This window comes from Lactuca sativa, chromosome 5 (genome assembly GCF_002870075.4).
Source record: "Lactuca sativa cultivar Salinas chromosome 5, Lsat_Salinas_v11, whole genome shotgun sequence".
Lineage (NCBI taxonomy): Eukaryota > Viridiplantae > Streptophyta > Magnoliopsida > Asterales > Asteraceae > Lactuca > Lactuca sativa.
Genome location: NC_056627.2, coordinates 345,844,957 through 345,866,693, shown reverse-complemented (window position 1 = coordinate 345,866,693; position 21,737 = coordinate 345,844,957). Strand labels below are relative to the sequence as shown.

At 33.3% G+C, this 21,737-nt stretch overlaps 2 long non-coding RNA genes and 3 other non-coding genes across 7 annotated transcripts; all 5 read right to left on the bottom strand.

Moving 5' to 3' along the window:
• Positions 1 to 265: 265 nt before the first annotated feature.
• Positions 266 to 1,814, bottom strand: LOC111912632 (uncharacterized). Its single transcript, XR_002857228.3, has 2 exons — positions 1,552 to 1,814; positions 266 to 554 (listed from the first exon to the last, which is right to left on the bottom strand). It is a non-coding gene; the product is annotated as an uncharacterized LOC111912632 (long non-coding RNA).
• Positions 1,106 to 1,188, bottom strand: LOC111913169 (small nucleolar RNA SNORD25). The gene has a single exon (XR_002857447.1). It is a non-coding gene; the product is annotated as a small nucleolar RNA SNORD25 (small nucleolar RNA).
• Positions 1,815 to 3,095: 1,281 nt separating the features above from the next.
• LOC111912629 (uncharacterized) lies at positions 3,096 to 8,415 on the bottom strand. Of its 3 annotated transcripts, XR_006183642.1 has the most exons (3): positions 8,036 to 8,415; positions 4,133 to 4,239; positions 3,096 to 3,676 (listed from the first exon to the last, which is right to left on the bottom strand). It is a non-coding gene; the product is annotated as an uncharacterized LOC111912629 (long non-coding RNA). The 3 variants fall into 3 exon arrangements; XR_002857226.2 differs by having other exon boundaries at positions 3,096 to 4,239; XR_006183641.1 differs by lacking the exon at positions 4,133 to 4,239.
• On the bottom strand, positions 7,364 to 7,503 carry LOC111913218 (small nucleolar RNA snoR136). Its single transcript, XR_002857466.1, has one exon. It is a non-coding gene; the product is annotated as a small nucleolar RNA snoR136 (small nucleolar RNA).
• LOC111913161 (small nucleolar RNA SNORD25) lies at positions 7,590 to 7,672 on the bottom strand. Its single transcript, XR_002857445.1, has one exon. It is a non-coding gene; the product is annotated as a small nucleolar RNA SNORD25 (small nucleolar RNA).
• Positions 8,416 to 21,737: the final 13,322 nt, after the last annotated feature.

Below are 21,737 nucleotides of genomic sequence, written 5' to 3'. Positions count from 1 at the left end.
TACTTTTCTTTATACTCTTTATTTAGCTTTTATGTGCAATTGGCACTACCTACGATTCACTTTTTTCCCTTATGTTGGGCCAAACAATAATCTTTTTGTCAGCTAAGATTTGGTTTTCAAGATTAATTTGTTTATACAATTTCTTTAAACTCATCCATTTTTATAATTAGCATTTAACTTAAGGTATCATTTTTCCTTACTTTATTATCATTTAAGAGTTGTTATGGATTCTAGATGAGATCTTTCAATCACAATGAGAGAAACATCTGTAAACCCGACTTCATACCATGTTAGAGCTTCTCATAAACATTAACGATAATTGCTATCAATGAACATAGAAAATATGGTAAAAGTTTTTTTTAGCCAAACAACTTACTTAACCCAAAATAAAAACTTATTTTTTTTAGTTCTAGCTAGGTTGAGCAACCGGAAGGAGACCAGGCACCACTTTATATGCATGGTTATCGGTTCCAAGCAAGCTACAATACCGGTTATGGTCTTTTCACCTATTATGTGAATAACCAGTCTTGGACGGAAAGTTTAACAAACATAATCTGTAAAATTATTTAAAATATCATTAATCATTCGTTGAAGTGGGATCAACACGATATCTTTCCAATATGTAGTTTAAGTACTTGTACTTCATTTTAGACTATAAAATCATATTTATGGTTATATATTCATTTAATGACACTTCACTAAAAACAAGGTATTATTATTATTATTTTAATATTAACTTAAAGAAGATAGGGCGGTTTCCAAGTTAGAAGTTACTATCTTTGATAGGGTTTAGAAGTTTCCAAGTTAAAAGTTACTATCTTCTAAAGCAAATTAGATTTCATTTGAGGGTTTTCATTACTAGAGATGGCAAAAAGCCACATATCCAATGGGGAACCTGATAACCGCACCCGTTTTGACTGGGGAATCCTCAGGTTGACCCGGGATGGTGACGAGGATCCCGAATAAAATTTGCCAATACTAAATTGTAGCAAATCCTCATTCACAGTATATAAAGCCACGAACATACATATTGAAAATTAGAATTTTCAAAAATTTAGAACTTAAATAAATTCCAAAATTGAAGTCATAAATAAAATGAGGGAATCGAGACTCAGTCCCTTAGATGTTCATAAGTTGCGATCATTTTCGCAAGTCATTACAGGTCTGTATTGGCTCATCACAGTCACATTTTCCCCAAATTACAATAAAAAAGAAAATCTCGAAAAGTATCGTAAGTGGTTTCTAATGATTGATTTTGAATGCTTCATTTGTTTAACTTAATGAACATATGTAGCTGCTTAAGTGTTCTCCAATGAAAATCGATTGAAAATTATAAAAATCTAAAAACAGCACGCTTAATTTTGCTTCAAGGGAACGAGTCAGACAGAAACTAATAAAATTCATGCCGACCAGATTAGCGAAGCCTTAGTGAATTCGCAGGAAAACATAAAAATTGGAAATAGATGCATTTCATTCGCATTGAGAAGGAGAGATAGGGCTATGAAACATATTTGATAAAGTTTAATCTAAAAAGAATACGAAGACGATTACCTTGTAGACTCCAACGGCGGAGAAATAATCAGATGTTTGATAAAACGTAAACCCTAATTGAAAGCTGAGTTCGGGAAAGAGGAAACGAGTTGTTATATAGAGGAAGGGCAACCTGGTTAGATCCGATTGTTGATATAATAGACGGCTGAGATTAACAAGCTTGTTTCGATCCGGCCGATTAGGTTAAAGGCCTTCTGAACGGTTATTTATTTAGGATATTGAAATTTGAAAATTGAAAACCATTTAAAAAGAAAAACAAAAAAAAAAAAAAAAAAAAAAAAAGTCATTCCTAAGATAACAGTTATATTTTTTAAATATATTTGTGCAAAATCATCATAGTTGAATTCAGTGTTGTATAGTGACCTACATTTTTATTTTCTTTTTTTGGTTGGCAATATTTTTGCTAAATTATTTTGTTTAAGTTTTAAAAAACTTAGTAGGATAATGTTAATAGTTTAATAGGATAAAGTTAATGTTAATAGCTTTCTAGAGTTTGGTTTCTTGATTCTCCGAGTTTGGTTGTTTTCTACTTATCGAATTCTAAATCGGGATCATCAAACGGTAAAATGATTTAACGTCTTAGATTCCCGAGTCATAAATCATTGAAACAAAAACAAATGAAACGAGTGAAAAGAACAAAAAAGAAAAAATAGAACTTAACTGATACGACACCACAATGTGGTGTTAATGACCACGACATGATAAACCAAACAGAAGAAAAAAACTAAAACGAAAATATAAAAGAAAATAGACAGAAAAAAATCCTAATAAAATAACATATTCAAATTAACTAAAAATGGATTGTTCTCCGATAACAGCATAAAAAACTTGATGCGTAAATAATTATGTACTAGTTAATCCTACTAATGTAACTAATTATTACATCCTAGGCAGTGTACCTTGTCGAAAATAATACAGCACAATAGTCAGGTATCACACATGAAACATAATGATTAACTAATTCTTATCTACTAACTACCTAATTACTATGAAAATAAGAAAAATAGTTTTCTCTAGTTTTGCAGATCTAGAAACTTAATTAATTAAACTAAATAACTATCATTTATTAAAGAAAATATTAAAACTAAAAGCAAGAAACACAAAAAACGATTTAAACCAAAGTAATTGAGAGACTTTCGTTTAGCTTCGATATACTTGCTATTATGGTTGATTTATGAAAGTGCAATGAATTATAGTTTTGTTGGTTACCAATTTATAATATGACTAAGTTAATGTTCACTAACTTAATTCTTTAGTAAACAATTTCATTCATACGGTGATCAGGCGGATAAACTAACAAGTCTACTAGTGTCTGGTTCGAGTTAAATTAGACTTATAATAGATTGATCAAATTGGTTTATTGAATCAATACGATATATGATCGGTCGTCATATATTAGATCCTACAATTACTTACCCGCTTTTTCTATTTAACACTAGGTTTTGGTCAAAACATTAGTCCTATAATTTTGCTGTTCACAAAGATCATAAGATTCAAGTTCAATAAAAGAAAGATGAGCATGCAATCTAAATTAAACTTGGCAATAAACATAAAAGTAGTTCTCATAAGCATAGAAGGTTCTTTAATAAGGTAAAGTAACAAATAACCAACAAAACATAACTTAAACCATAAATCAAGACATAAAAAGTCAATCTAAACTTAACGAAAGTCATAGGGTTTTAGCCCATGATTTCAGCAAGTAAAAACAGCAAAACAAAATTCATCATAATAGACAAGATTAAACTTAAGTAGAAAATCGTAATAGAATGTTGTATTGCCTCAATTATCTCGATTCCAAGCTATGATCGACTTTCGCAACTCCAAACTTCAAAGTGGGTACTCGGCCTTCAAAAGACGACAATAGCTTCTGGCCAAAGTTCTATTTTCGGAGGATAATGGCTTCAATGTATAGTTTTCCCGAAAACATATCACCACGAAGTCGTGGCCTTCGTGTTTATCTTGTATTCAACAAGTCTTCTAGATTCATCGGGAAAATCCAAAAAGCCACGTCGTGGGAATGTTGCCACAACGTGGAGAGTGTATTTTTCTTCATTTTTTTATCGTCATCCAAATTCCTAGCTTCCAACTTTCAACTTCTTTTTTGCTCCGAGCATCTATTTTACCACTACAACACATCATACAATAGATTATGTACCTTTTTGTTATATAAAGGGCATAAAAATGACTAGAAATATTAAGATATTATGTAAAATATGTATATAGATATGCATATATCATATACTTTGAAACTTATAAAAAATAAAAGTATAACTAATTTGATGATTATTTTGTGGTGAGTTAATAATAAGTTGGTTTGGCTACCATTTGTGTTAATTTAAGCTGGTTTTGCTACCATTTCTGTTAATTCATTATTATTGTGTTCATTTTGCATGTTTAGAACCTACTCTCTTTTGATTATTTAAAAATATTAGATTTCATATAGTTATTGATTTATCCAAATAAATAAGAGACTGATTGAAATAATATCTAAAGACATTAAAACAGTTGTTGATTTATCCAAATGAAAGACCGATTGCAATAGCATCTAAAGTCATTAATTATGGATGATATTTCTAACAACCATGGATCAAACACTAGATGCTAACTCTTTCCTTCAAAATGCAACCCCTTTTTACACCCTCCTTGAACGAAAATCTAACCCTTCTAGGGTTTGTAGAGTTTTAAATCCTGCATCAACACATAGGAATTGTCATACGTTTTACATTTTAGGCCCGTTGAGTTTGGATTTTAAAGCTAGAATTTTTCAAACTTTTCAGCAATTTTTTTATACTATGATTTTGTCTTTTTTAGTTTTGTACTATATTTATGCTCATAACAAACAAACTAACTTTCAACAAGTTGCACCTTATGTACCGATACGTAAGGTAAAAGAACGTGAAAATCCAAATATATACCCGATAAGCCTCAACAAATTCAATCCAAGGTCAACATATCTCAACAAAGTCAAATCCAAGAACCAATCAGATCTTATTCCATCGGAATGTTCACCCTTACTACACAATTAAGTGTTCTTTCTATAAGCTTGAAGATCGGTATAATAAATTGTTCGTTAATGTCAAATATCTTACAGGTTGAGTAAGTCGTCGAGTGTATCAAACCTCTTCCTAAGAGATACCAGTTTTGACCAATAACTTGTTTAATATTCATGAGACCCTTACATTTATGATGTGAATATTTTAAGTGGCCTCAAAGAGTGTAAAGGAACCATAAACCTTAAAATTTGTGGAATCTTATCATCAAAGAGTAACACATGCATTTATATCATTTGTCAAGTTTCTGTCCATTTTGTTAGGGATTCTTCGGATGCTCAAAAGAAGGTTGATGATGCTTTAAGTTTTGCTTCTGTGAACTTCAAAGCTATGTTTAAGTCAACAACTTGGCTTTCAAAATCTTGCAGCTATAATAGGATAAATTTTGTTGAAAGTGTACTTACAGTTTGTTGGAGTATTTAGGATTGCAATAAAGGAAATCAAATAAGATTGACTAGTCAACCAAGAGTTGCACATGTGTTTATTTAGTCTACCTAGTCTTTAGCTTTTCTGTTTCACTCTTTCAGTTCCATTTTTATAGTCATTTTATTATTTTCCTTCTTGTATTTAAAGCCTTTTTGACCTCATGAATAAAGTATTGAATTAGTTAGCAATACTAGATAACAATAGTTTTGTTTGTGTGTTAAGGTGTAAGTGAAGAGTCAAAGAGATATCGGCTCATAAACCCTGAAACAATGAAAGTAGTAACAAGTAAAGATGTGATCTTTGAAGAGAACAAAGGTTGGGAGTGTAGTAAAATTGAAGGAAAAAAAAGGATGCATGTGAAGAACTCACATGGGAATATTATGACTACATTGATGAACATATGATAATGAAGAAATTGAAGATCATATCACCAAGGCGCTACTCTTGATTCCGACTCTGGTCCCAACAATAACCAGGCCAAGGATGGAAAACAACAAATACGGTCTGTATACTTGCGAGATTACGTCACAAGAGAAGTGTTAACCTCAGATGAAAATGAGTTGTATGTTGTTGAAACAATCAATCATGATCCGACACACTATGAAGATGCAACTAAAGATATGAAGTGGAGAATGGCAATAATGTTATATGAGCACAAACAGGATGTTTGCACCAAGTGAAAATGCCAATGAAGTTGCAGATCAAAAGACGAATGAATGTCTGTACATGAATGACGATACTTTGTTTTGGACACAACTGTAGGGATTATATAAAGGGAAAGCAAACTAAAGAAGCCATTCCGAAATCAAGTACACGATGTGCTGAAGAAATGTTGGAGTTGGTGCACTCTCACATATATGGGCCAATTACACCAGCATCTCAATCAGGAAAGAGATAATTTTTTAGCTTTATTAATGACTACAGTCGCAAGGGTTGGGTTTATTTGTTGTAAAAAAAGTCACAGACCCTTGAAAGCTTCAATGAATTCAAGAGAAACATGGAGACTAAAACTGGAAAGGTGGTTAAAGCTATCCGAACAGACAGGGGAGGAGAGTACCTATCTAATGACTTCAGAAATTTTTGCAAGAAACATGGGATCAAACGACAATTGACCACAAGCTTTACCCCACAATAGAATAGGGTTGCAAGACACAAGAAAAGAACAGTGATAAATATGGTGGTGACTTTGCTAGCTGCAAAAAACAAGCCCAAGATGTTTTGGGTTAAAGCCACACGGTGGAGTTTCTATGTGCTAAATAAAAGTACAACTAAGGCCCTTCTTGATATGACCCCACAAGAAAGCTTGGAGCAAGGTGAAGCCAACAGTTGATCATTTTCGTGTTTGGGGTTGCTTATGATGTGATCTTTGAAGAGAACAAAGGTTGGGACTAAAGTAAAATTGAAGAAAAATAAGTTGAAGGTGAAGAAGAACTCAAATGGGGAAACTATAACTAAACTGATGAAACACTACATCTTCAATGATGAAGATAGTAAACAAATTGATTAATCAAAGCACCAAGGCACTACCCTTGATTTCGCCTCTGGTCCTAACAATAACTAAGCCACAGAGGGAAGACAACAAAAACGACATGTGTACTTGTAAGATTATGCCACAAGAGATTTTTTTAACCTCAGACGAAGATGAGTTGCATGTTGTGGAAACAATCAATCAGGATCTGATACGCTATGAAGATGCAGCTAAAGAGATGAAGTGGAGAATGGCAATGGACCGTGAGATCGATATCATTGAAAAGGTCCAAACATGGTCCTTAGTCGGTGTGAAGAGGGTTGACAAACCAAAGTTGAACGAAAACAGGTAAGTTAAAAAGCATAAGGCAAGATTGGTTGCGAGGGGATATGGTCAAGAATTTGGAGTTGACTTATACAGAGTGGCAAGGATGGACAATTGCTCTAGCAGCTCAAAGATTTTCTGTTTCAGTCTAGTCTTTAGATCTTCTGTTTCAATCTTTTAGTTTCGTTCTTATAGCCATTTTGGTATTTCCTTCATGTATTTAAAGCGTTTATAGCTTCAAGATTCAAGTATTAAATTAGTGAGCAACTCAGGGTCTAGCATTCGGATATTTTTAGATATCAATTTTGAAATACCTTGAGGTTTGTAAATAACACATCCTTTCACTTCTCTCTTAATCTTCAACGATTACTTAAAATGCATGCACTTAACAAATACATGATTGGATTCGACAGATTCATATGTAGACAACTACTGAGTAAAAACGCATTGGGAAAACTCGTGTATTGTAACTTGAGATATGATCAGTGTCGTTAAGTATATCAACGTATTCTAAAAATTATATGTATCAATAAACATGAATTTCAAATGTTGTTTCCCAACGTCCAAATGCTACATTGATGGTTGCACCGGATAGCGAGGGGAACATTTTTTCTAGGCTTCACTCCATTAAAATTTGCCAATACTAAATTGTAGCAAATCCTCATTCACAGTATATAAAGCCACGAACATACATATTGAAAATTAGAATTTTCAAAAATTTAGAACTTAAATAAATTCCAAAATTGAAGTCATAAATAAAATGAGGGAATCGAGACTCAGTCCCTTAGATGTTCATAAGTTGCGATCATTTTCGCAAGTCATTACAGGTCTGTATTGGCTCATCACAGTCACATTTTCCCCAAATTACAATAAAAAAGAAAATCCCGAAAAGTATCGTAAGTGGTTACTAATGATTGATTTTGAATGCTTCATTTGTTTAACTTAATGAACATATGTAGCTGCTTAAGTGTTCTCCAATGAAAATCGATTGAAGATTATAAAAATCTAAAAACAGCACGCTTAATTTTGCTTCAAGGGAACGAGTCAGACAGAAACTAATAAAATTCATGCCGACCAGATTAGCGAAGCCTTAGTAAATTCGCAGGAAAACATAAAAATTGGAAATAGATGCATTTCATTCGCATTGAGAAGGAGAGATAGGGCTATGAAACATATTTGATAAAGTTTAATCTAAAAAGAATACGAAGACGATTACCTTGTAGACTCCAACGGCGGAGAAATAATCAGATGTTTGATAAAACGTAAACCCTAATTGAAAGCTGAGTCTGGGAAAGAGGAAACGAGTTGTTATATAGAGGAAGGGCAACTGGTTAGATCCGAATGTTGATATAATAGACGGCTGAGATTAACAAGCTTGTTTCGATCCGGCCGATTAGGTTAAAGGTCTTCTGAACGGTTATTTATTTAAGATATTGAAATTTGAAAATTAAAAACCATTAAAAAAATAAAAATAAAAAGAAGTCATTTCGTTGTAGCCCAGCGATATCAGGTGGTGCCCTTCCTCCTTGAGGTTGAGGGTTCAAGTCACGCCGTAGACATACTTGAAACAAGTGTTGTTAGGTTAGAAGTATATTAGATTTATTGATTAAAAAAAAAATAACAGTAATATTTTTTAAATATATTAACTTTGTAATGCATAGTACATACTGTGCGAATTCAATGTTGTACAGTGACCTACATTTTTATTTTTATTTTTTTGGTTGGCAATATTTTTGCTAAATTTTTTTTGTTTAACTTTGTAATGTGTAGTACATACTGTACGAATTCAATGTTGTACAGTGACCTACATTTTTATTTTTATTTTTTTGGTTGGCAATATTTTTGCTAAATTTTTTTGTTTAAGTTTTAAAAAACTTAATAGGATAATGTTAATCGTTTAAAATTGCAATAATGATTTCAAAAAGCTAATTTATTTTTTGATTCGTACATATTTAGTCGTTGAGTTTTTTTTATATCTATATTTTTTTATTGAACTTAAAGTATTTAAAAAATATTTGTATGACTTGTTATAGTATGTTTCCGACATATTTGGCAGTTCCAACAAGTCTCCAGCAAACAATGTTTTTCCGGAAATATTTCGATCATCTCTTCCGACCACCATTAAAATTGTTCATTCTTCATCGTCTTCAACCTACAAGTGACCATTATAACCGAGACCACCATTAAAACTGTTTACAGTTGATAACATATTGTTGAATTAAAAATTTCTGACAAAATTGCAACTTTCTAATTCATCAATTTTATTGGTTATTTGAATCAATGATTTTCTTATGAAATTGCAACTTTCTAATTCATCAGTTTTAAAAATGTTGTTTGGTTGTTCATCTTTAGTTTTCACAATTTTGTTTCTAGATTCATTACAAAAACTTGAGATTAATCTTGGCAAGATTTAACGGCATTTTTGTAAGAGTACATATACCCCTTGTAATTCCCAATATCATAGATTTCTTATTAGCATCATTACATGATGACTTTGCATTTTACTCTTTTGTTTTAGATTGTAGTTTATCCTATTATTCTACCAAAAATAAAGTCATAAAACTATTTGTTTAGAACATCAAAAACATGACTTGCTTTAATGGTAAGCTTGTATAGAGAAGGAGAATAAGCAATAAATATGAGTTCTCAGACACTTTTTCTTGATAAAATTATAATCCATGATCAATTTCCAAGAAGCTATCAAGACCCATGTTAGGTAAATGGAGCTGAAATTTGAAATGGAACTCTAGGATCAAGATTTGAAGCATACATAAGAATTTAAGGTTTCGATGATCAAAATGTCTAGAAGTTAATTGGTGTTAATTTGATACAAGTGTCCATTAATGATTTTGTAATCAATAAACTGCATGTTGATCGACTTAGAAATTTTGAGTTGCTAATTGGTGTGTTGTTGATTTGTTTTGTTATTTATGGCATCTCCATTACCAGGGGTATTTTGGGTACAAAAATATAATATGTATGTTTTCTTCAGCAACTTCATCCATCACTGCATAGAACGGCAGGGTAAAATGGTCATTTTCATCAATCAGCACATTCAGTCGAACATACAATCAAACAACATGGTTTTTTACTCACGCATGATTTCTTGCCCAGACAGACCTTTCCTAGTCAACACTTAGCAACTATCAAACGAGACCTTAGTTTTCACTAACTAATAATGTGAGTTATAACTCGCTCTCTCACTAGATTATATATGCATGTTTATATATGATTACGTTATTATGTATGAATGTTTAAATGTTAGTAATATTTTTTAAATACACATAACTCATTAGATGAAGATAATGCATGATTATATGAATCATAACCTTATAGATGACTATGTATGTATAAGTGGATGTTAGTGATATTGTGGTGAATATATGTAATATCAGATAAAAGATAAAATATGGAAGTGTAATTTGGTGTAAATGGTATTATGTTGAATACTCATGAGATGTTAGATGAAGATAGATTATGAGTACATGTTTATAATCATGTAAGTGAGTATGTGTGTATGTTTAGATAATAATGGTATGAAGATAGAGTATATGTGTGTGATGAGATGTTAATGGTATTGTGTTGAATACCCATCATATATTATATGAAGATATAGTATAGATGTATGGATATATTCTAAGGTATTGTGTTAGATACCTATATGTAAGTGGATGAAGATTTAGATTAAGTACTTAACAAGTTAAGTACTAGAGTGATAGTAGAAGACCTTTTAAAGAGATGATGAGATAGATTGAGATGAGACGTGTGATGTGTAAGGCTATTGTGAGACCATAGCATTAAAATGAAACATTATAAGAATGTAGAAATATGATTCTTTCGGGTATGAGAAAGATGAATCCTTTAGGAATGTGACAGATGATTCCTTCAGGAATGAGATGATGATTCCTTATGGAATGGAGATATATGATTCATACGTGAATAAGATTATGCGTGGTTAGAAAATAACGATAAAGGGTTCCATAAGTGGAACAAGGTAAGAATTTTTCTTAGAGAAACTACATATAATCGAGGAAGGATTGAGTGTAGAGGATTCGTAAGGCATCATTATAGTCCCTGATTGATTTAAGAAAAGATAAGTGTTCAAAAGATATGTGTAGGATCAAAGATATGTCGTGGTGTCACTACCACGTTGTGGTGATTCTTCACTTGCCTTTTTCAACTCGTTATACTTTCTTTCTTCCAGTAGCTTCTCTAGCTCTTGTATCTTATGTTCAACATCAAAATCTCCTTTTTGTAGAACCACGTACCCCTCAGTTTCCTTTTCCTTCCATCCTCCAAGATCTTTCTCTAAAATTTCATCAAACACATCTACCGAGAAAGCCATATTATCACTTATCCTTGAGTGTTGGATCACTCTATTAACTCAAAAGGTGACCGCTTCTTCTCCAACTCGAATAGTGAGTTTGGATTCTCTTATATCAATTAACGATCGGGTGGTGCTCAAAAAGGGCCTTCCAATAATAATTGGGACTTGTTCGTCTTCCTCCATGTCTAACATAATGAAATATGCGAGAAAAACTAATTTGTCAACTTTAACTAATAATTCTTCACAAATTCCTCCTGGAAAGGTCACTGTTTTGTTACCTAAGTGTATGGTCATGCGGATTGGTCTTGGTTCCGAGAGGTTAAGCTTCTTGAAGAATGAATATGGCATTAAGTTGACACTTGCTCCCGAATCGGATCGAGCGTGGCTTGTAGATAGATTCCCGAATTGGCATGGAAGTGTTAAGCTTCCCGTATCACCTATATTCTTCGGTAGCATATTCAACATCGCACCTGAGCAAGTTTCATTGAGTACTACCTTAGATATTTCTCCCATCTTCTTCCAGTTTGTTAGGAGATCTTTAAAGAAATTTGCATACTTTGGTATTTAAGTTAAGGCTTCAAGGAACAAAATATTGATTTCAAGGGATTTGATGTGATCTACGAACATTTGGTAGTCATCAACATTCTTATCTTGTCTTGCTCTACTGGGGAAGGGGAGCAGTGGGCGGAATGGCTTAACGGGTTCAACACTTTTCTTTTCAGGTGCTTGCCACATCGTGGTGTCATAACCATCTCATGGTGACTGTTTAAATTCCTTTTCTTTAATTGCTTCTTGGCCTTCCTGCTCATCATTCAAGTTATTTCTGTTAATAGGAGTCATATGAGTAACAATTTTCCCACTTCTAGTTGTAATGGATTGGATATGAGCTCATTTCGGGTTTTGTTCGGTGTTTCCTGGAAGTGTGTCCAGTAATCTTTCATTAAATTATTTGGATAGTTGCCCAATTTGTTGCTTAATATTCTTGATTGCAACTTATTGATTTCTAAGTATTGCTTCAATATCTTCGTGTCTCTTTTCCAATGAGGCAACAAAATGAGCAATCATTGTCTCGAAATCGGGTTTCTTTTGGGAGTTGGTTCCTCTCTTTGGTAAAAGCCTTTTACTTTTTGCTCATACTTCTCTTCCTTGCCTTTCTTGTACTCATCATATGGTAAACACTTCTTTTTTGGGATTTCTCCAGTCTTCATCATAACGATCACAGCTTGAGTAGCAAGCTTGAACCTTTTCCATTCTCATCAAGATCACAGTCTCTAGTTAAATGCAGCCCATTACAGTTTCACACCCCACTCATATGGCATGAATTGTTTGATCCATTTTAGTCATCCTCCTATCCATGTTATGTAATATTTCTAAGACCGCAGACATGTGCTCCGAAGCTGCGTTTGTCGTTCCCCTAGTTGCATCATGTCGAGGGTTATGGTATTCTCGATGTTTAGAAAATTCATCGATTAGTTCCTTGATTGTGTTTGGTGCTTTCTTTGTTAGTGGCCCTTGATTGTGGTTGGTGAGTTTTTCTCAATATAATATGTGTGACATTGTATGCCTTCAGTTAGATGATAGATGTTTGACCAATTAGGTTATAGTTGGACTGTATCATAATATGTATGAAAGACTATAGATGGACTACATCAGTTATATGAAAGATTGTAGGTTGACTATAATAATTACATGAATGACTATAGTTGGACTATAATAGTCAATACTATACTTGGACTATAGCAATAATATGTGGATGTAAGACTATGGTTGGACTATAGAATCCACACATGTATGGTGGAATATGTGATATCTTGGGGAACTCACTAATCTTTGTGCTAACTCATTAAATTTAAATGCCTTCCGGGTAGTTCTAGTAACAAGGGGAAGAGTGTCGACTAACTTTAATGCATCCATGGGATTTATTTTTAGAGAATTTTGTTGAAATGCTTTTACATGATGACTATGATTTGTTATTACTCAACTTTTTAAACATGATGTGATATGGTTTAAACAAATGAATGTTTTATCATACTTTGGGAAATGGTTTTTGGTTGATAACTCTTATTCTAAAAATAAAAATTTGGTTGAAAATTTAGAAAGTTACAACTATATTATGGAAAGTCGGAAATGTTTGACAATATGGTTTCACAAGCGTATTCTTCGATTTTTTGGAGAAACAATAGATGTAAGTCAGGGCCGGTCTAAGCCATTTTGGGGCCGGGGAAAATTGAAAACCATGCCCTATTTTTTACTTTTAAAATGGATGGAATAAAATATGACAATTTAAAACAATAAGCAAGTAATCCCACTTTTTCTTTCTACATCTATCCAACTTTTACATCAAAAAAAAAATTCATCTATGATACCTATAATCACCATTAATGTCAAACTTTTGGTTTTTACCATTAATGTTATCAGACCCACAATGCAAATATATAAACTAAGTGAATTGGCAAAATTATCATGAACAATATCGTTAGTTCAGTAGTTCATAATTGATCCCTCCTATTGATTCTCCTCTTTCAATTTACCTACACAAAAAATCAAAATATATATATATATATATATATATATATATATATATATATATATATATATATATATATATATATATATATAACTAAAAAATCAGTACACATTAGAGTAGATGTAAAGGGGGCATAAAATTTGAAAACAACACCAAAAGATGCTTCATTAAGGCAAAACTGAGGACAAACAAAAAATTTAAGCATGACAATCAATCTAAAGAAGCAAACAAGAAGGTACCTCGAAAACAGAAACCAATCGAAAGCAATGAGAAATGTCGATAACGGGGAAAAAAGCACAACAATAGCAAAGCTAGAGCAAGGGGAAAAGTAGTCCATAATGGCCAAAAATCCAATAGCTAATAGATCATCCTGAAATTAAGAGAAAAATCATATAAACACTTCCATCTTAGGAGCAAAACTGCAAAACATCGTAGAGAAAGACATACCATATCAGGAGCCAAATGGAGCCAAGGGCATTACCATCTACATGGTCAAATGATGGGTCAGGGTAAAGAGCACCCTAAATACGAACAACATGAAAATTTTATCACTGAAGCACTACAAATAGATAAAGAAACAATGTGACGGTTTTTTTTATTTCCTGCTCATGCATTTATGCTTTGTCTTCTTGAAATTTGTTGTGAAGCTGTGTATTATGAGGAGACAAAAAATAGTCATAATTGCTTATTGAAAATTAAAACGTTGTCTCTTGGAAAGTTGGCATTGTATTAGATTAACAAGTGAAATATATAAAATTCCAAAATATATAAAGGAAAAGTTTTGAACACGAGATTTCACAAAACTCAACTAAGGCGCCTTAACCATATAAACCAAACGTATGTGTGTGTATCTGTTGCATCCTACATCATAAATGAAAGTTTTTTTGTCACATGTCACTTTCTTATTGATTTCGCCACATGTCATTTTCTAGGAATTTTAGAATTATTTTTTCCACTTGTCAATTTATGATGATTTCCATTTTTATTTAACTGCCACATCACTATATTAATTATGGGAATTAGAATGGAAATGCCAATGCCAACTATAATGAAAGGACCCATTTCATAATTTAACATTATTACTCCAAGTTACTCCAAAACATGCTACATGCATATTCATAAACATATTTTATAGATATATGATCTTATTACAAAAGACTGGATACAAACCGATTAACGAGGTTTTTACAAAGTTATATATATATATATCTATATATATATATATATATATATATATATATATATATATATATATATATATATTACATAATTTCCCAGTAATTTATACACTAAATACAAAAGCTATAATATCATATATTCTACATCTTCTAATAGTATTTAACTATAATGGATGCTTATCACCTGCAATAATTTAAATACTGAGAGGGTAAACGATGACACTCAGTGAGTTCAATAATAGATACAATATAACGTTATGCCATATATATACATCAATATGGCAGAAGCAAAGAGGAACAAGGAACAACAAAGACATATGTGAGTCACGTGACAAACTTTCCATATCAATCAATGATTTGATTCAAAGATATACAATCAATGAGATACAACAATTTCAACTTGATATACATCAATAAAGCTTCAACCCTAATGGCACAGAAGACATACAATTTCTGATTAACATTTTGGTAGATTTTACAGGCTTTTAGCCCTATCTAACCTTCTGCCAATGCCATAGTGGTAGAAGTCATTCTCTTACGATACATGCTCTACACTGCCAGAGGTTACATACCAATACCATTGTGATACTAGTCATTTCACTGATCACATGGTCAAAGGTATAGCTTTGCTACCATAATAGCACGAGAAAATAACACGGAAAAGCACATAGCACATATAACACATAACATACAATTGTTCCTATATATTGAACTCACCGTGAATTAACTGGAGGTTAAAATAGTAATTTGGGCAGCACTTCGTTCTAATAAGTAAGTTTCTTCGATGAAAACCGGGAGCTTTATTGAAATCGGGTCTTGCGAGGGTTGAGCTTCAAACCGAAAAGATAAATTTATCGGGGTCTTGGGGCACTTCAGGATGTTTTTCAGGTGTTTGGTAGGTTCCCGGGACTTCGGGGGTCGTAAAGAAGTTTATGGGAGTGAAAAATGTGAAAAAGGTGTAAAAAGTGTGAATTTTCCAACCAAAACCGGGAGGGTTCGCACCCTCTATATATAGCTGCAAGGCTCGGATCCGGAGGGAAGAGGAGAAGCCACGCGGCAGCTTAGCAGGCGAGGGGGAGGGCACGTGTCGGATGCGAGGCGAGGCACGCGTCATCTTTGGACGACTCTACGGATGCTACACGCGTCAGAAGCTGATTGGGCCGCGCTTCGGACTCGAGAAGAATGCTACACGCGTCGGACACGTGGCAGGCTCGCGAGCAAGGGTGACGTGGCCGAACCCTGGCCATGCGAAATTCATCAGATTTTGTGTTTTTCTTGGTTTGTGGGTCCCAAACTTCAAAAATCCAAAACTTTCGCATACGAGCTCCGTTTTTTACGTTCTTTATATACAGTAGGCGAGATTATACTCTACAACTTTCGTTTAGACTCCATCGTCTAATTTTGACTTTATTTTTAATATTATTATTTTTAACGGACCGGGACAAGAAAATCCGTTAAAAATTATCCGTTATCACGTGTCTTTTTACCGTTGTACTATTGTTGATGAGACCTTCGATTTCCGTTTAGGTTGCGTCGGCTAAAAATCATTTGATCTTCATTTCGAGTTTTTAGTTGTCTACTGCTATACCGAAACTTAGAAAAATCATAACTTCCTCATATGAAGTCATATTTGGACGATTCTTTTTATGAAAAATCTCGGTTTAACAAGTTCTAATACTTTCATTTAGATCACTAAGGCTAAAAAGCAGTTTATCGAAAACTCATTTTTTTACGCTAAATAGTGTTTGTCGGTTTTGTCGCGGATCTTCGATTGGTCATAACTTCTTCGTTATAACTCGGATTTCGATGAGGTTTTCGCCTAAATGTTCTAACGATATTCTTTACAACTTTCAATAATAAAATTTTACTTTTATATTTTCGTTTCATTTAAAATTGACTTTTGATTGAAATCTCATAAGACTTCCAATATTTTCCGAGTGATTCTAAACATAGTTTTACTTCATTTCTAGTAAAAAATATATGTTAAAACTCAACGCTCAATATCATATAATATTTCATAATATTATTTATTTTTAAACTACAAAACATGAGAATTGAACGTGTATGTTACAAATACCTCCTACTTTTGAGGATTTCGTCCTCAAAATTACAACGATTAAAATAAATGGGGATATTTCTCTCTTATCTCATTCTTATTTTCCAAGTATAATTTGGGCCTATATGGTGTTTCCACTCGACAAACACCAACTCCACTTCTTTATTACGTAGATTTGTCATTCTTTCATTTACGATCTCTTCAGACTCTTCTAAATATCTTAATTTATTATTCAGTTTTACCTCGGATAACATAACCGTTTCATCATATATGCTTAAACATTTACACATATAACTTACATGAAACACATCATGAATACCTGTCGAATATTCTGGCAATTTCCAAACAGTATGCTTGTTCACCAATTCTCTAGATATTTTGAAAAGTCCAACAATTCTAGGACTTAATTTTCCTTTCTTCCCAAATCACATAATGCCTTTGGTCGATCCACTTGGAGTTCTATAAGTCGTCTTCTCTTTACTGCATAGGACTTTTTTCGATCCTAGGCCGCTTTCATTCTTTCTTGTACAATTTGAATTTTATCAGTGGTGTCTTGAATCATTTCAGGACCACCAAGGACTTTCTGTCTTACATCATGTTACCAATATGGAATACGACATTTACGCCCACATAGTGCTTCATATACCTTCATTATATTTTCTACTGTTTGGATTGTTCTCTCCGTCTGATCATCTGTTTGAGGATAATAAGTTGTGCTGAGTGTGAAGCTACTATCACGATCGGAAATAATCTTTATCGGCACACCATGTCTCGCAAAAATTTCATCCAAGTATACTTCATATTTCTCTATGTGATATATCCAGTATAGTCTAGGCAAATCATCGGGGAGAGCGTCACGATATTCGGGAATATCATTTACAATTTTCTTCTCCTCTCTTGAGACATCAACTGGATAGACTAGATAAGTAGAATACCCCTTCAATAGGAATGTGTACTATCTTTTCATATCACAAGAGTTCTGCACGGTTCTTTGACAACCAATCCATGTCGAGAATAATATCAATGTTGGGCAAGGAGATAGGAATCAGGTTAGCAAGAAAACTATAACCTTCAATTTCTATGACACAATCTCTATAGACTTTATCAGCAAGTAATGTGACACTTCATGCGGTATCTACATGAAATGATTGGGCGAATGTATAACAAGTAATTTGAAAAGAATGCACAATTTCTTGAGACACAAAAGAATCTGAGGCATCAGAATCAAATAAGATGTGAGCAGGTCTAGAGTTGACGATAAATGAACCAGTCATAACATTCGGGTTCTCGTGTGCCTCCTCTATGGTAATCTAAAATGTACGACCTTTAACTAACACTTGTCAAACTCTTCAAACATCTTTATTGATGGCAGTGTTCAAATCTGCACTCGCTCTTCATTCTCTATTGGGCCTTCGGTCCTAATCTTTGAGTTAAAACTCAATTCTCATTGCAAACTCCTTTTCCTTCTTAAATTTGATTTATATACTAAATCCAATATAAGGTCTATACTTTTATTATAACAACAACTCGAATGGTCATATTCTAATGACCTTTGATTACATAACGCAAAAGACACACAACGAACCAAACTCTCGTCTCTAATAGTCAAATACTATTATGTAAGTAACCTTCCTTCATGTTCTAATGTAATATAATCACATTTTAGCATGTAGCACTTCTTGCTACAAAATTCTTTACTATAACGGTGATCGCGATACTTCTATTAGTCGCTTCGATTATCTTTCATTTCAATCTCCTGGATTAAGTCAGATGTTACATCGATCTTGGTTTTCAGAACCATGTAACATACTCATCTTTTTCGGACTCAGTTTGATATGAGCACTAGGCTCGGAGAAGCAATCATTTTCTGATTCATTATCGAAACGATGGTAACGACATGCATGAATAAAATGGAATCAATTACTAACTTGTTGGTAACATTGTGACTTTCCCTTATCCAAGTGTGAGTCATGTGCTTCCAGAAGTATAGGCCTCTACTACTATTCACACCTACTCATACTCGTCCCAAATATTGTCTCGTAGTTTTCCAAGTCACCATTTAAAAAGTTTTCGCAAGGCAACTTATCACACCTGAGTGTGTTCAAACAAGTACACACAACAATTTCTCCTACACTCAATCAGGGATTTCACATTTCTATCAAATATATCTTAGATTTCTTAAATTCACCTTCTAGAATTCTTTTATGCATAAGCTCGATCTAGCATATCCTAATATTTTTCCTAGGTCAATAGGAATTTCACTTCCAAATTCTTCATATAATTTCTTTCTCGGGTAGTGTCTACTTTACAAGATATACTATACCAGAATTTACTCTAGTAGCGTGGAGACAAATGGTATTTAACTATGTGTATCATCTTCTAACTCATGCAAGTCACCATGCACATTTATTCATTTCATTATCCTTTCAGGGCATCGTCATTCCTTTATATGGGAAAATTTTCCTCTCGTGGGTGTATCTTTTAAGTCTACTTCATAGGAATCTATCCTAGGAAGTTTTCATTTTAAATGTATCTCAGCATGTTCTACTAGCTTCGACTTGGTTCTCTGTCATTCCTAACAACAACTTCTCTTATCATACAACACTATGAGTGTATATCTTCTTTAATTATATACTCTACCTTACTCTGACTAGTAAGTCATTCAGTCTAACTAAATGACTCATTTCACCATCCTAATCAAGTATATTAAAGTCGACTTAACACACTATGGAAGTTTTATAAGGATGTGATATAAGTTAATTGTCACTCGGTATTATTAAATACTAAGTTTGAGCATCTTGTAAAGGGTTACATATCAGCTCTTACCATACCACTCGAACTGCATACTACGTCACAATGTTAGGCTAGGTCTTGGACTATTGAGTCTGAAAACTTTGTTAGACTTTCCCTTGATATTCATTGAATTCTTCTAAATCTTGCACCACATCAATTTCGATATTGTCAAAGTATTTATCACCATCTTCGGCTCTTCAACTCTGTAAGCAATCACTGCTTCAATCTAATCAGCGGTGGAACAACTTCATGGATTACACCAAAACGTTCATCTCGTCCGGATGTACTTTGAACACACAACATTCATCCAAAGGTGTTATTATTTCATTTAAATGTACAACACAACTTTATAGATATTAATACACTATTTACGGTATTACTTGATAGATTTTATTTTATGATATCCTTTGACAGTTTATCGATGTCATTTATCGTGAGTCTCCTTATCACATCGATGAGTTTCATGCCGATGGAATAGAAGAAACATAAACAGTTCTATCAACACGTGGATGCTTCAGAAGAGAAAGAGTGACACCGTGTATCTCCAAATCGTGCTCGCACTTTCGAGTATTTTATTTATCTTTTAGCACATAATAGCATATAAGGCATCTCCCTTAAAGTATGCTAGTACACACTAAAGCAAGTGATGTATTCAACCTAAAGTATATTAGGCACACATCGTACCATCATTATGTGACATCCCCGAAATCACGGCCAGAAAAGACCGATTTTCATTTATGCTTTTAAAATAATTTCAGAGTAAATCCTTTTGATTTGAAAGAGTTGCGGAATTTGTTCCCAAAAACAAAGTATGATAAGATAATATTTACCAAAGCATTTCATCAAGAAATGTATTTTCATTATATAATCAAAACTCGGGATGTCATGTTCCGATACAGACAATAAAGCATAAACGATAACATTACAAGTCGTTTAACAAATATATACATATACAGACTTGTAAACAAAACAACTTGATGATTCATTCATCTTATGCCCTTGCGCCACTTCATGTAATACAAATAAAACTGAGTGGGTCAGGCTTGAGAGCCTGGTGACCATATAGGGTTTTCAACCCACAATAAATAATTATATTTAATTCCACCAACCAACAATAACCCAATTACCTATTCCCGTTATTCTCACTCTACGTCCCTAAAACAACTAACACAAGGAACCTAGTCTTAGAATATTTCATCAGGGCGACAACACATGCATTTGGGGGTTTCCCGACAATATATGTCAAATAAGGCAACCATGAGGGGGATGGAGTACAGCGAATGAACACCCAAGTTCATTAACACCTACAGGTAGCGAACCTGCTAGCGTTCCACAGGACCGTCTAGAAAAGTCTGTGGTCGTCATCTAAACTCCGCTAGATGACTGAATCAAAAACAACATCGAGACCTCTCATCTGTTTATCACACGTCAACTATCTACCCATGTTCTACCCAACATATTAATAGATAAATATATATATATATATATATATATATATATATATATATATATATATATATATATATATATATATATATATATATACATACATAGTTTAAAACCAATATAGCATGTTCAATCAATACATATTCCACATAACAGATGAGGCACACACACATAACACGTATTTCATAGAGAATAAATCAGATCTACGAGATAGAAGAAAGTGAATATATATTCACACATATAACAACAAAATATACACATAACACGTATTTTATATAAAATACTTCATAATTATACGTTAGAAGAAAGTGACTACACACTCACTTGATCAGAAGATGATCGGAGAGCATTACGGCCTGTAGAAGTAGTATTCTTCGGTAGATCTGGAAGATCTTCAGAAAAACCGGACTCCTCACGGGCCGAGCTTCGGTTCGGGAATTGCACTTCTCGGGATCTTCGGGGCTTCGAGACTTACTTCGGGGATCGGGAATGATACCAGGGCTTTGGGATAATTCTTGCACGTAAATCGATGCAAAATGGGAGAGAGAGGAAAGAAATGAGCGAAAGAGTCGGCTGCCCTCGCATGCTATT